The sequence below is a fragment of the Adiantum capillus-veneris genome, chromosome 23 (genome assembly GCF_014529385.1).
Source record: "Adiantum capillus-veneris isolate H3 chromosome 23, ASM1452938v2, whole genome shotgun sequence".
Classification (NCBI taxonomy): Eukaryota; Viridiplantae; Streptophyta; class Polypodiopsida; order Polypodiales; family Pteridaceae; genus Adiantum; species Adiantum capillus-veneris.
In genome coordinates this window covers 57,155,309-57,169,396 of record NC_140953.1, presented here as the reverse complement: position 1 = coordinate 57,169,396, position 14,088 = coordinate 57,155,309, and the positions used below count along the sequence as shown (strand labels likewise).

Below are 14,088 nucleotides of genomic sequence, written 5' to 3'. Positions count from 1 at the left end.
CCTTTTTTTAAAATTTAATTATCTCCAACTAGGCCCTCTTTCCCATTGCACAATGGCCCAAAATATCATTTTCCATTAAGCCCTTTGTTATAGCCAAAACAATTTCCTTCTCCAATTTTCTCATTACTTTTAGAGTGCTATATCATTTTTAGTTTCGCTTTTAATTTGCATTTTTTTGTTTGTTTTTGTTCCTAGTGTCTTTTTAGTACATAGGAGTAGGGTAAGTAGAAACCAACATCATCAAATTTGGAATGAAAGATCAAGGAAAAATATATTGAAAACCATATTTTGGCCAAAAAAACCATAACTTTGAAATTTTGAAAATTTGATGGTAGAGATTCAAAAATTGATCCAAACTCAAAAATTTGGTGATCAAGGGCTTAAGTAAACTCATCAAAAGCAATTTGAAAAGTTTGACTAGAATCTTTGGAGGAACGTGGATCACGATCCATGTACCTCAAAGGCCCTTTTTGTACTTTAATGCATCAGTAGGACATTGCTCCAATAAAGTTTGTTTGCAAGAAACATTCAAAAATCACATCAAACTTGGCTAATAGGGCAAAAATAGCAAAAACAAGTGTTTTAATCACAAAATTGGACATATGTTTAGATTTCATGATCAAAATTTAAAAAAAGGTTGGGATTTAGTGTCATAATAATCAATATCTAATTCTCCTAAATGATTTTCTGATTTTAAACTGATCATTTAATATGGGGAAGTGCCAGGGGAGAAAAAGCTAGAATATTGGTTAAGCTAGCAGACCGGCCACAATAGGGATCCCAAGGAGGGAAAATAGGGATCCAAAGGGGGGGTCATCTGCAAAAGAGCCATGTGCAACAATGGGCTAAAAAGACCCTAAGGTTTGGCCCATTAAGACTTCCAAAATGCTAAGGTTCCAAAATTCAAAGGTTGTGTCCAAAGGTCAACCATGGGGGGAATTGGATGCTTTGTGTGTGTCCTAAAAGTCTTTACAAATCCCTACATAGGAGGGGGTGAGCCTTGCTTGTAGGGGATGAGAGAGAAAGTCTCTCTCTCTCTCTCTCTCTCTCTCACACACACACACACACACACACACACACACACACACACACACACACACACACACACACGCAATCTCCCTTTACACAAAGGGAATGAGGGACACATGTCAGCTCCCTAGCCCAGATGCCCACAAGGTGTACCCAATTCCTATTGGATGGCCTTGGAGGTGGACCAATGAGAATTAGGCTAGAGTAAATCTAGTTTAATTAATTTAAAAACACTTAATAAAATAACCAATGAGAATTAAGTCCTCTAGAAGACTATTGGACAGTCTCCCAAGGGGTCCAATGAGCATTCAGCAGCCCAATGGCTTGCCTGATTCCTATTGGCCAGGAGGCAAAGGGGTCCAATGAGAGTTTAGTTGAATTATTAAATTACCTAAAGCTCTCACAAAAGGGGAAAGGGGGACACATGTCAGAAGGCTATCACTTATACTGCTTAATTACCATTGGCTAGGCCTGGGAGGTCCAATGAGAGTAGAGCATGAGCAAATAGCAAGAGGGGTCGAACAAGAGAGAGAGGGGGCTGATTTTTGCAAAGCATTATCAGACACACACTCACACAATCTCATGTGTGAAGTAAAGAAGACTCTCTCCCCTTCTCAAGCTTTAATGGAAAGCTTATCACCTACTCCAAGCTTGTGAGAAGGGAGGCCTACACCAACAACTCTTGGCTTTGTGATGCAAATCCAACCAAGAGCCAAGCTTCAATGCATGCTCATCTCCTCTACCATGATAATTACTAAGCTAAGCTATGCTAATATGAGTGATTATGTGAGGATATGTACATCTTTCTTGTAAGAATACTCCTACTTCCTCTCAATATACTCTCATACCCTTCTAGCTCTCACCATCTTCGAAGGTGTGTGAGGTCTTGGGTTTGAGACTGGGGGGAATTGATGTTGTGTTTGATACGTGTTTTGCTTAGTGCATGAAGCTTTCATCTTCATTGCACTAGCTAGTCTTGAAGGAACACAAAGGATTGTATTGTGCAATGTCTCTCTTGATGGGAGAAACCATAATACAAAGCCTTTTGGAGGGGGGACCGGCTCCATGAAAATCCGGTCCTCAACTGTTTTCAATAGCTTAATTTCTCTTTCTTTTGAAAGTATTTTTCATGCTATCTAACTAGGTGTTATGCTTTTTGTTGCTCTCTCCACCCAAGCACTCTTGTAATTCTCATTAGGAATCTATTCTAATGAAATGCCCACTATGCTCATGCTAATTTCCGGTACACACAAGTTTTTAGGCCATTAAATGTTACATTGGTATCAGAGCACAAGGTTTCTCTTTTCTTGCTCAAGAAGGGAGGTCCTCAAGCTAGCTATAAATGGTTGGTATTATTAATTCTGTGAGTAAGTAGAATAGGGATTTTTCAGCCTTGCAGTGCGCCTGCCTTCGTGCAGTTAACGGGGCATCACCGTCGAGAGCTATGGTCTTAATAGTGGAGTCCTACGGGGCTTGCCTACGGCTTAACCACTATTGAGCTATTAGAAGCTTGACAGGAGCCGGTGCTGTTTTCGTGTTGAACGACCCTCTATTCTTTTCCTTGCAATTAATGGTATTCGAGACACGGGTACAGTAGCTTGAGTGCTTTTTCTAAAGGGGTAAAGAGAAGTAGCAACTAGGGCTTGAAGTGCCAAAGTACACCTAAAAAGTTTACACCTAAAAGTTGTTAGAATGGCTGACAATAGTAAAGAGAGTGAAATTAATGTTGATAACTTTGATTTTGCTAATGAGCAAGCTACTAATGATGCTCCGATGCTTGTTAGCTATCTTGTTTCTAGGCTTCAACAAGCCATGGGCAATCCATCTCTCCAAAGTGAAGTGCAACGGCAGCTTCGTGCTCATGGGATTCTCCAAGCTCATCACCATGACGAGAGAACACCTAGGAAGCCTCCTTGTGAGACTTCCAAAAGAGGTCTCTCTCTCCGATTCGGGAAGAAGAAGAGAATCCATACGAAGGGCTCAAGAGTTTACTTCTTGATGATGCATCTCCTTCCCAAAGGAGAACTCAAGAACCTTCACTGAAGGAACGAGAAAGAAGTGAGTCTCCCGCCACCTCGGCAGAGATGGATCCACGAAGACGGTGGGCTAAACGCTCTCCATCACCACCAAAGCAGAGAAGACCATTGCACCCTTCTCCACACCATAATTCAAAGAGGGATGATAAAAAGCAAGAGAAGCAAAAGGCGAGAAAGAGGACACCCTCTTCTCCATCTTCTTCATCCTCTTCCTCTTATGAAAGTGATGGTGAAGACGATGAAGATCAAGACAAGAAAAAGGCGAGAAAGAGGTCACCCTCTTCTCCACCTTCTTCAAATTCTTCACCTTCTGAAGAAAGTGATGGTGAACCTTTGAACCATCAAAAAGAAGAGGCAATAGGAAATCCTATGCCGCGTGGAAGAGGTCGTCCAAACTGAAGAAGTTCAAAGAGGGAGGGAAGAGTATCTCTTTCCTTACCTATGATGGCACCTTTGGTGCTACGGACAAAGTCTTGGCCTTTATCCAACAATTTGATGCGGCGTTTGGAGATGAGTGCTTCACAGAGTCCTCTAAGCTACGCCATGTAGCTATGCACTTTCAAAAGTCCGCCAGGAAATGGTGGTCTAGCCTACGAGCCAACGGTGAAGCTCCGCGAACATGGAAAGATTTGAGAGCTTCCATTATGAAGCAGTTTTTGGCCACCGATGCCAAAGACAAAGTACTCACCGAATGGCGAAGCTTAAAGCTCTCTCCCTATGAATCCATCCACAAATATGTAGAAAAGTTTTGGGACCTACAACTCAAAGCCACTGTCTTCAAAAAGTTGGATTTTGGAGAGCAAAAGAAACAATTTGTGCGGGCTTAACCGAAGAAATGGCGGAGTATGTCAATTCTCAAAGGCCACGTACCATATCGGCGGCAATACACCATACTATGGTGGCCTCTCGAATCAATTTCCAAATGGGGGCTAAAAGAAATAATAAGCCCACGGAAAACAAGGGTTCCAACGAGCCTAAGGGGAAGGACAATGTCCAAAAGTCTCCTAAGGGCAACTCCAACAAAGATAAAGAGAAGGGAGTTTACAAAGGTAAAAACAAACTCTCTCCTGAAGAGCTTGAGCGTTGTCGCAAGGATAACAGGTGTTTTAAGTGCGGCAAACAAGGGCATGCGTATCGCGCTTGTCCCCAAAAGAACAACTGCCAAGATCCTCCTAAAGCTACGTTGGTTGAAATCCAAGAGGAGGAGACTCACCAAATTCACCACAAAGGATCTCCTCTATGCCATGCTTGGGGAAAGGTAAGAGAACATGATGCTTTTATTCTCTTTGACCCTGGTTCTACTCACAATTTTATATCTATAGAGTTGGCTACCAAGCTAGGCATACAAGCCTATGAGATGGGAGATGTTCAACCCGCAGACAATGCTTTCAAGGGGCAAGAAGCTTCATTCACTCCCTTAATCGGGAAATTGAGGCTTCATGTCCAAAGCTATGTGGACAAAGAGGACTTCTTTATCTCTCCTCTCAAGCATGAGGATGTAATCCTAGGGGCACCATGGTTTGATCGCCTGGCTGCCAATGTTAAATTCCTTGAAAGGAGAATCTCCTTTAAGTTCAGGGAAAAAGACATGTATATAGATGCTAAGGAAATAGGTAACACTATTCCCATTGTACATACACTAGCTTTCAACAAGTCAATAAAGAGATCTATTTCTGTGTACATGATTTTTGTTAAAGATTCTCAAAATGAACCTAATGCTTTAGCAAAAGAAATAAAAGCAACCAAAAGGAATTAGAGTTATCCAATTTTCTCAAGGGGTTTCAAGATGTCTTTATTGACGACATCCCTTGTGAGCTACCTCCTAAACGAGGTAATGATGACCATGCAATTGAACTTCTTCCAGGAAGTTAACCGCCTAACAAACCTCCGTATAGAGTTTCTCAAGTTCAACAAGAGGAGATTATGCGGCAAGTGCATGAGTTAGTTGAGAAGGGCATGGTTAGGCCTAGCTCATCTCCATTTTTCTCACCTGTGCTATTAGTGCAAAAGAAAGATGGCACATATCGTATGTGTGTCGACTATAGAGCACTAAATAGGATCACTATCAAGAATAGGTTTCCCGTTCCACGGGTACAAGACCTATTTGATAAGCTACAAGGATTGACCTACTTCAATAGGATTGACCTAAAAAGTGGCTATCACCAAATAAGGATAGTTGATCAAGATATTGTAAAGACCACATTTCTCACCACATTTGGTCTTTACGAATACACTGTCATGCCTTTTGGCTTGACCAATGCACAAGCCACATTCAACCGCTTGATGGAGAAGTTGTTCAGGCCTCATCGAACCTTCACTGGAGTGTTCTTTGATGATATTATCATCTACTCTAATTCATTAGACGAACACAAGCAACACCTCTAGGTAATATTTCAAGTTTTAAGAGAGAATAAACTTTATGTTAATCGAAAGAAAAGTGAATTTTTCTTGCCAGAGATTCAGTATTTAGGTCACATTATCTCTCAAGATGGCATCCAAATGGATCCATCAAAGTTAGAGGTAATAAAAGGATGGCCTAAACCAAAGAATATTCATGAACTAAGAAGCTTTATAGGTATGTGTGCATACTATACACGCTTCATAGAAAAGTTCTCACAAATTGTGGGACCATTACATGACCTAACAAAGAAAAGCGTTAGGTACACATGGTCTGCTAAGGAGAACAATGCTTTCGAAAAGATTAAAGAAAAGCTTATCTCTCAACCTGTGCTTACACTATCGGATCTCTCAAAACCATTTGAGGTCCAATGTGAAGCTTGTGTGATTGCCTTGGAGCTGTTTTGCTCCAAGAAGGGCACACCATAGGCTATCAAAGTCGAAGGCTTGACCCTATTTGAGCAAGCTCTAGGCATATATGAAAAGGAAATCCTTGCAGTTCTACATGCCTTAGACTAATGGAAGCACTATTTAATGGGGACTCCTTTCATTCTGCGAATGGATCACCAAAGTCTTAAGTACTTCATGACGCAGACCAAGCTCTCCGACAAAAAAATGAGGTGGGAAAATTTCCTTTCGCAATTTCATTTTCATATTGCTCACATTGCTGGCAAGCATAATCAAGTAGATGATGCACTCTCAAGACGACCGATAGTGAATGCGGTTTCCATAGCAACTCACAATGATCTATCTTCCATGATAGATGAGTATGCTATTGATCCCGATTTTAGAGATGTGATTTCAGCCCTTGCATTAAGGAAGAATGAAGAACCATTTACTTTACAAGATGGTTATCTTCTCTACGGCAATAGACTATGTGTTACTAACTCACTACATGAGAAAGTAATGTATGAATCTCATGCTCCACCTTATGCAGGGCATAGAGGGATTTAGTCTACCTTAAAGGGAATTGAAACATATTTCTATTGGCCTACCATGAAAGTGAACATACAAGAGTATGTTTCTAAATGTGTGGTATGCCAAAATACAAAATTTGAGAGAGGGAAGCAACTTGGATTCCTTCAACCCTTGCCAATCCCTAATTCACCATGGGAGAGCATATCCATGGATTTTATCTTTGGATTGCCTAAGTCTATCCATGGGAATACGGGAATATGGAAGATAGTAGACAAGCTCAGTAAACAAGCTAATTTTATACCTGTCAAAAAGACTATCAAAGCCCATCAAATGGCAACCCTCTTCATTTCACAAATTTTCAAGTACCATGGCTTGCCAATGTCCATAGTGTCGGATAGAGATCCTAGAATGACCAGTAATTTGTGGAAGGGTCTCTTTGAGAATTTAGGGACAAGGCTAAACTTCTCTTCGGCCTATCATCCACAAACAGATGGCCAAAGTGAAATAGCTAACCTAACAATTCTCGATCTACTAAAAGCCTATGTAACGGAAGTAGATCAAAGATCCCAATGGGAGAAGTATTTATCCTTAGTGGAGTATGCTTACAATAACACTGTACATACTTCCACAGGAAAAGCAACTTTCGAGGTAATTGAGGGAAGATCAAAAAGTCCCTTGCTACTTAAGGTACATGGGAAGATCTTCGCTGCAGATGAGTATAGCCGGGACCTACAAGAATCTTTTCAAAAGATTAAGGATGCTATCTCTATCTCATAGCAAAGGCAAAAGGCTGCTGCTGACAAGCACAGAAGAGCCCAAGCCTTTAAAGAAAATGATTGGGTCTTATTAAAGTTTCCCAAGGCTCGATTAAGGTACACAACGGGAAAGAATCCTACGGGACACCAAAAATACTATGCTAAACTGGCAAAAAGGTACTATGGTCCCTTCCAGATTCTTAGGCCAATCAATGAGATGGCCTATCAACTCAAGTTGCCCAATCATTGGCTCATACACAATGCTTTCCATGTGAGCCTATTAAAGCCTTACAAAGGAGAGCCACCTCAAGAATCAACTACTGAAGACCCACCGAAGATCGAGGACCAAGAGGAGGTGCTACAGCCCGAGTCCATTCTCCGACATGAAGACAAGGTACTAAGAGTCGGTAAGACTATCCGACGATATCTTATTAAGTTTAAGAATTATCCTTTTGAAGATGCTAGATGGATGCAAGACATATAATTAAAGGATAACCTAAACCTTGTCAATGCTTGCAATGCTTCCCAAGAGTAAGCAAATGTACAAAATGTTAAAAATGAACAAAGTTTTTGTCTTATAAGACTCTCTTTTTCTTTATTGTGCACAAAAAGGAAGTAGTATGCATGCTTAGATCAAGTTTGCGGAGATGACGTCTCCCAAACACCAAGTAGAGCTTGTCACTCTACTATGGAAGATTGATATGACTAATGTGTTGACATGCTTGCGGCAGCATCAGGCTCTCAAGAGCCAAATGGACTAGTCATCCATTGTGGAATGATGTCGTAGGGTAACAAAGGGATCCTCTACCCACTAAGAAAAGGACTCATGAATATGCTTTATCTTCTCTACACCATAGTTGAGGACGACTATGATTTCAAGAGAGAGGTAATGTCATAATAATCAATACCTAATTCTCCTAAATGATTTTCTCATGTTAAACTGATCATTTAATATGGGAAGTGCCAGGGGAGAAAAAGCTAGAATATTGGTTAAGCTAGCAGACCGGCCACAGTAGGGATCCCAAGGAGGGAAAATAGGGATCCAAAGGGGGGGTCATTTGCAAAAGAGCCATGTGCAACAATGGGCTAATTATACCCTAAGGTTCAGCCCATTAAGACTTCCAAAATGTTAAGGTTCCAAAATTCAAAGGTTGTGTTTAAAGGTCAACCATGGGGGGAATTGGATACTTTGTGTGTGTCCCAAAAGTCTTTACAAATCCCTACATAGGAGGGGGTGAGCCTTGCTTGTAGGGGATGAGAGAGAAAGTCACACACACAAGCTCCCTTTACACAAAGCAGAAAAACTGACAGAATCTTAGTCCAAAACTGTCACAAGAGATCAGTAATGCATCAAAAGTAATGCTCTCATAGCATAAGACAGGTGCATCAACCACTAACTATCACTAACTGTGCATAAAAAGTCAAAAACTGACCGAAGACTGCCAACACGGAGTCAAATGCACCTAGCCCTCTCTATACATGTCCTATGGCGAGGCCACAAAAAAGGGGTACTCCAGAAACTTGTATCATCGAAAGGATCTCAACATTCGAGAATCCCCCAGCTCAAGAAAAACTCACGCTATTGACCCTCACAAAAGGTTATGCAGACAAGAAACCAGCCCAGTCTCAGAAAGGGCCTCCAAACCAAGTCTCAAAAATGGTCGGGACTGCCAAAAACAAGCCAAATCGGCTCTACAAAAGATACTTATAGAAGTTTCCGCAACTCAACATACATCCACTGTCAACAATACTGCAAGGTGCAGTATACGTGCTCAAACATGCGCCAAATGAAATGTGCAAGCAGTAAACAAATCCCTGCGAGGAGTAAAACTGCTCTCAAAAGAGCTCAAGCACTATCAAAATTTCCAAAACAATGCATATGCGCATCAAATACTCCCATTGAAATCCGTGTTGATGCTAAAAACTACAACCTGTAAGAAACCTGGATGTCCTGTATGTATGCAAGAACCTTTGAGGAGATGGATGCCTGAAAAACCCAAGACAATGTCGATGCCGAAAAGTGCTCCTAATTAGCCCATAAACACCATCTCAATAGCACATAAGAGCCATAAAGCGGCTATAAACCATCCCAAAATAGTCTCTGAACAACCTGCACCTGTGTTCAGTACCTGTACCACTATCTGTAGCAAAAGTGGAGTTGAAAAAACACAACTCCTGAAGCGTAGCTCTAATGAAGCTATCGACTGCACGAACAGCTTCGAAAGGGGGGTAAAACCTCAGGACACCTACTGGAAACGCTCTCGAAATGCTAAATTTGCCGATGCCAAAATTGGAAACCTATTTTCACTTTTGAAAGTGCACGCGCATGGATGCAAAAACGGCAAGCACAAACCCTGCTCTGATACCAATTGAAGGTGCCGCGGGAACTGTGTGCGAGTGCAAGTGCGAGAGCAAAGAGAGAGAGACCTGCTTTGGGTGGAGCACACAACAACGTTATCCTGTTGTTGCAGGTCCTTATTCTGTTGTATTAAAGAATAAGTGTATACATGGTTAATTTAGTAGATGGGTTAGTAGTAAGTGGGATGCCCGACTAGTTGGCCTGAATCCCAATAGGTTTGAAGTGTTTAGAGTCAACCATACTATTCAACTAAGGAATGGCATGAAGGCCATCAAAGTCCAAACTCAAATATCGGATATTTAGATCAGGTCTAAAGCAGCTAACACTCATTGGTAAGGCATTAATTGTAAAAGTCAATGATGAAAAAGTGTAAAGCAATGGGGAGAATACACAAAAGAGAAAGACAGATAGAGAAACACTCTTGAACCAACCAACCTTGGCAATGAATTGATGATATTACAATGGGGGAAAGGTGGTGCCTATATACTCACCTTATCAAATCGCCCTACCCTGACTGTGACAAATAAGTAAAGTAATTACCTAAAGGAAGAATAAGTATTGGGAGCACATTGGGCTATTGACTTGAGATGCTATGACTTTGACACCCTTTCTACAGCTCATAATGGACATATGTAGGAAGACCAAGTCAATTAAAGAGGCTACCCATGGACACCCAATAGAGGTACCTTCCATTGGACACACCTTGGTTATGTAGCCAATGATTGTTTACTTTAGAAGATTGACATGTATAAAATTGAACTATAGGCCACATTACATCCAAGAATTCCCATTCATGAACTGCGAGCACATCACATCCAAACTTTCCTAGAAAATGAACTTTGAAACACATTATGTCCATAATTGGGATAGCAACAATGAATTGGTGCACTCATCCATAGTGTTTTAGATACACTTGCTTTGTTCATTGCTAGATACATGTGTATTGAACTCCAATCCATAGGTCCAAATACCAATAACTTGAACTCAAACACATGGGTCCAAATCATTTTTAGTGAGCTTAATTTTGCCCCTCTATTGCTCACAAGACTCTCTTTGGATGAAGCTAGTTGTGGTTACAACCAACTGACTAGAAAAATAGCATTGTGGTAATTGTGGTGGCCTCTCGCACGTATGCCATTCCTATCTCCTTTATCAAATCTTTGTTGGGATAGGCGCATGTGCCTTGCCCAACCACCCAAGCTATGGGCGCCCGCCCACTGACACCTTATTCTTGTGTACATAAGGGGCAGATCATACTAGAGTCTTGCTCCATCCACACACTGTGTATACTCTCCTTCTCTCCATTCCGCATGAAAATCACACCGCGCATGCACGCATCCGTGTACACACACTCTTCAACTAGTATCAAAGCGCATGGTGATTGCAAAAATCACAACGACTCCGTGTACACACACTCTTCAACTAGTATCAAAGCGCATGGTGATTGCAAAAATCACAACGACTTTGAGAGTTTCAAGGCGATAACTCGCTCACTCTCGGCGGTGGAGAGATCAAGAAATCTTGAAAGATTTGTGAGAATGCAATGGGAGCTTATGAGCTCAGCTAAGAGTGATGTATGCTCTTGTGAAAGCCTAGAAGATAGTGTGAAAGATAATGTGTAAGTGAGGTGCTGTCCTAAAAATTGTGCGCGCAAAAACACTGTTTTTAGATTTGTTTTTCTCCTTATAGAATGTAGATATGAGAATTTTGCTCGCTCGAAACATCCGTTTTGACATGGTCTATAACTTTGCAGAAGAAACTTTTTGCAAATTCCTCGCCGTTTTGCTGATATTCAACTTAGACTGACTGTATATAGAATTTTCAGGTTTTTTGTGATTTCGGCAACGGAATACGGAGGTGTTTACACACCATCGAAGCCGTCTCTTGAGAGACACGGTTTTTTGAGCACACAGGTGGAGCTTCTTTCACAGGTTTTCACATGATACTCTGGTAGTGATTTTGTGCTTGAATTCATGGTTTTTGTGGATCTATTTGCATATGGTTATGGTGCATGGTTGATGCACATTGTACATGCATTTTGGCGAGCACTTTCAAGTGTTGATGAGCTCTCTTGAGAGCATTGTTTTTGCATTGATCAAGTTTTTGGATTGCAATAATTTTGGTGCTTGTTCATGTGCGGTCACTCCATTGATGTACATTGAGAGAGGATTACAATTGTTTGTGAAAATGTGGAGCCATTTTTTCATTTCTACTCATAAGCATTTAGTGTTATGGTTTATGGTTTAGAGTCCTCTTTTGGAGACTATAGCGGTCTAGCGGTCGAGGTTTACTCCCACTTTGCCATACTTTGTTTTCATAAATTTTTGTCAATTTGTAGTGGTTGAGAGCTTCTCCCACTTTGGCACCTTGGATGTGGTTTTATGGGTGATATTTTTCTCCAGTTACAAAGAATACTCTGCTGAATTTTCACTAGGTTTTATGCATTTTGTGACAGATGCTAGAGAGTTGTTCTAGCCATATTTTGGCTTGTGCCTATGCGGATGGTCATTTTTCTTGCACTCTTATTATGTATGGTCACTATTTATGCATGGTTGGTTCTTGGTTTTGGCAGAGGGTTATGTGCTTTGTGTGACATTTGCCATAGTTTTGGTGACAAGTGTTTGATCAGGTAGTTTTCTTTTGCATTATGTTGAGCGATTATGCTCTTGTGGACAATGCATTTACACTTTGTGTGGGCTGATCTATAGACTCATTTTTTGCTTAGTTACGGAACCTTGCAATGACAGTTTGTCATTGGATACACAGGTTGGTGTATCAGGAAAATCTCAGAGGTGCAGACATGTGGTTTGTTGGCATTATGGCAGACTAGGGCACAGGAGGAGACATTGTTTTATGCGTTGGAGCCAGCAAAATTTTCCATTGGTTGCTGGTGAGAGTATGAGTGTGGTAGACACTTCTACTTCTGCAGGTTCACCTAGACATTTATGGACTTTGTCTCACGATCGGCAGCTTGACTATAGTGCTTCATGCCATGTTACTCCTCGTAGGGAGTGGTTTAGCACGTTTTCTTCTCTAAGACAAGATGGTGTTTATGGTGTTGTGACATTCATTCTCACTTTGCGAGTGGGTGCTCCATGATGTTTAGTATGTTCCTGATTCTCATAGGAGTTTGACCTCCATCTCACAGCTTAGAGATCATGGGTGTCATGTTCAATTGACTGATGAGTCTAACTTGATGAGGAGAGGTTTTCTTGTGATAGAGCAAGGCCATCGTGGTACTCATTTGACTCTTCTCTATGTTCTTAGTGTTAGAGAAGCCATAGTCTTTGTGAGTCCATTGCCATGTAGACATTTGTAGTCTAGGCAATTGCATTTTTTTGATGAGTAGCATGACACTTCACTCGTTGTGCATGCAAGGTCTAAGGATAGACATGTAGAGCAGGACAACTCCTTGAGTGCACGACTAGAGCAGTCACCGATGGTGATGATGGATTTTGATGCTTTGCCAGTCAAAGAGTAGAGTGGTGAGTCACATGTGCAAGATAGTGTAGTTTTATTGACTTTATAGACATGTACTTTTGCAGATGAGCTCCAAAGTGCTGTGCATGACATTTTTGTAGATGTAGATTTAGAGCAACCATGCTCTAGCGAGACACATCGGATTGATCCTCTTAGGATAGAAATGCCTCCTACCATGGAGATGAGCAATATGGAGTTCTTTGACATGCTCATGCTAGAGGATGATATGGTGATGCAAGGACATGAGGATACAGTCCTTATGGATGATGAGGGAGTGACCACTACTGTAGAGTCAGGATTGACGCGTCCATACGTGACTAGTTTTGGTGGTGATGCAGTGAGGGTTGAGATACCTACTTCAAATAGATTGGAAGAGGGCACTGTTCATGGTGTTGATGCAACTAGCATGGATATGATGGCAGAGATTACGCTTTTGTCATCATCCTTCGAGACTCTCATGTATGACCTCTTAATGTCAAGATGCAACATAGCAGCTACAGAGGGAGCATTTGTAGTTGGGGTTGTTAGTTGTGAAATGACTAACACTAGCATGATGCATCATGGAGTGATGCAGGTAATTGCAAGATACCTGCATGGTATGCATGCTGATCCTAGCAGGGATATACACTTTCACACACCGCTAGAGCCTACACGACGGCATGCATTGAGAGAGATAGTGGGCATAGGTTGAGATGAGTTTCCTCCCTTACCTATCGTACATACTACTAGGTCCTATAGTAGTACCACTTATTGACACATTTGCCTTTAAGTGGGAGATTGTTGGGGTAAAGACGGTGTGCCTCTTACCTCGATCGGACACGTCAAAGAGGTTTGACCACCCATTACTTGTACACACCTTATTCTTTACTAGATGGAAGAATAAGGGGCTCTCTGACACACAATAGTGTTGAGGTTCTCCACCCACATCCTACGTTCCTCTCTCTCCTTTTCATTCTCTGCACACACACCACATTCTCTGCACACACACCACATTCGCGCACTCACAATCTTTATCATCATTATCTCTCTCTAACTTGCCTTGGCCTTTGTCCTTTTGTCAGTTCCTATGCTTTCCTTTGGCTTCACATTCTCAATCCAAAAAAATCATCTTCTC

The 14,088-nt window shown here is 41.4% G+C and overlaps 1 pseudogene; it reads left to right on the top strand.

The window, feature by feature from the left end:
* The window catches only part of LOC147427824 (uncharacterized), a 29,817-nt pseudogene extending 16,152 nt beyond the window's left edge, over positions 1-13,665 (top strand).
* The last annotated feature ends 423 nt before the right edge of the window (positions 13,666-14,088 follow it).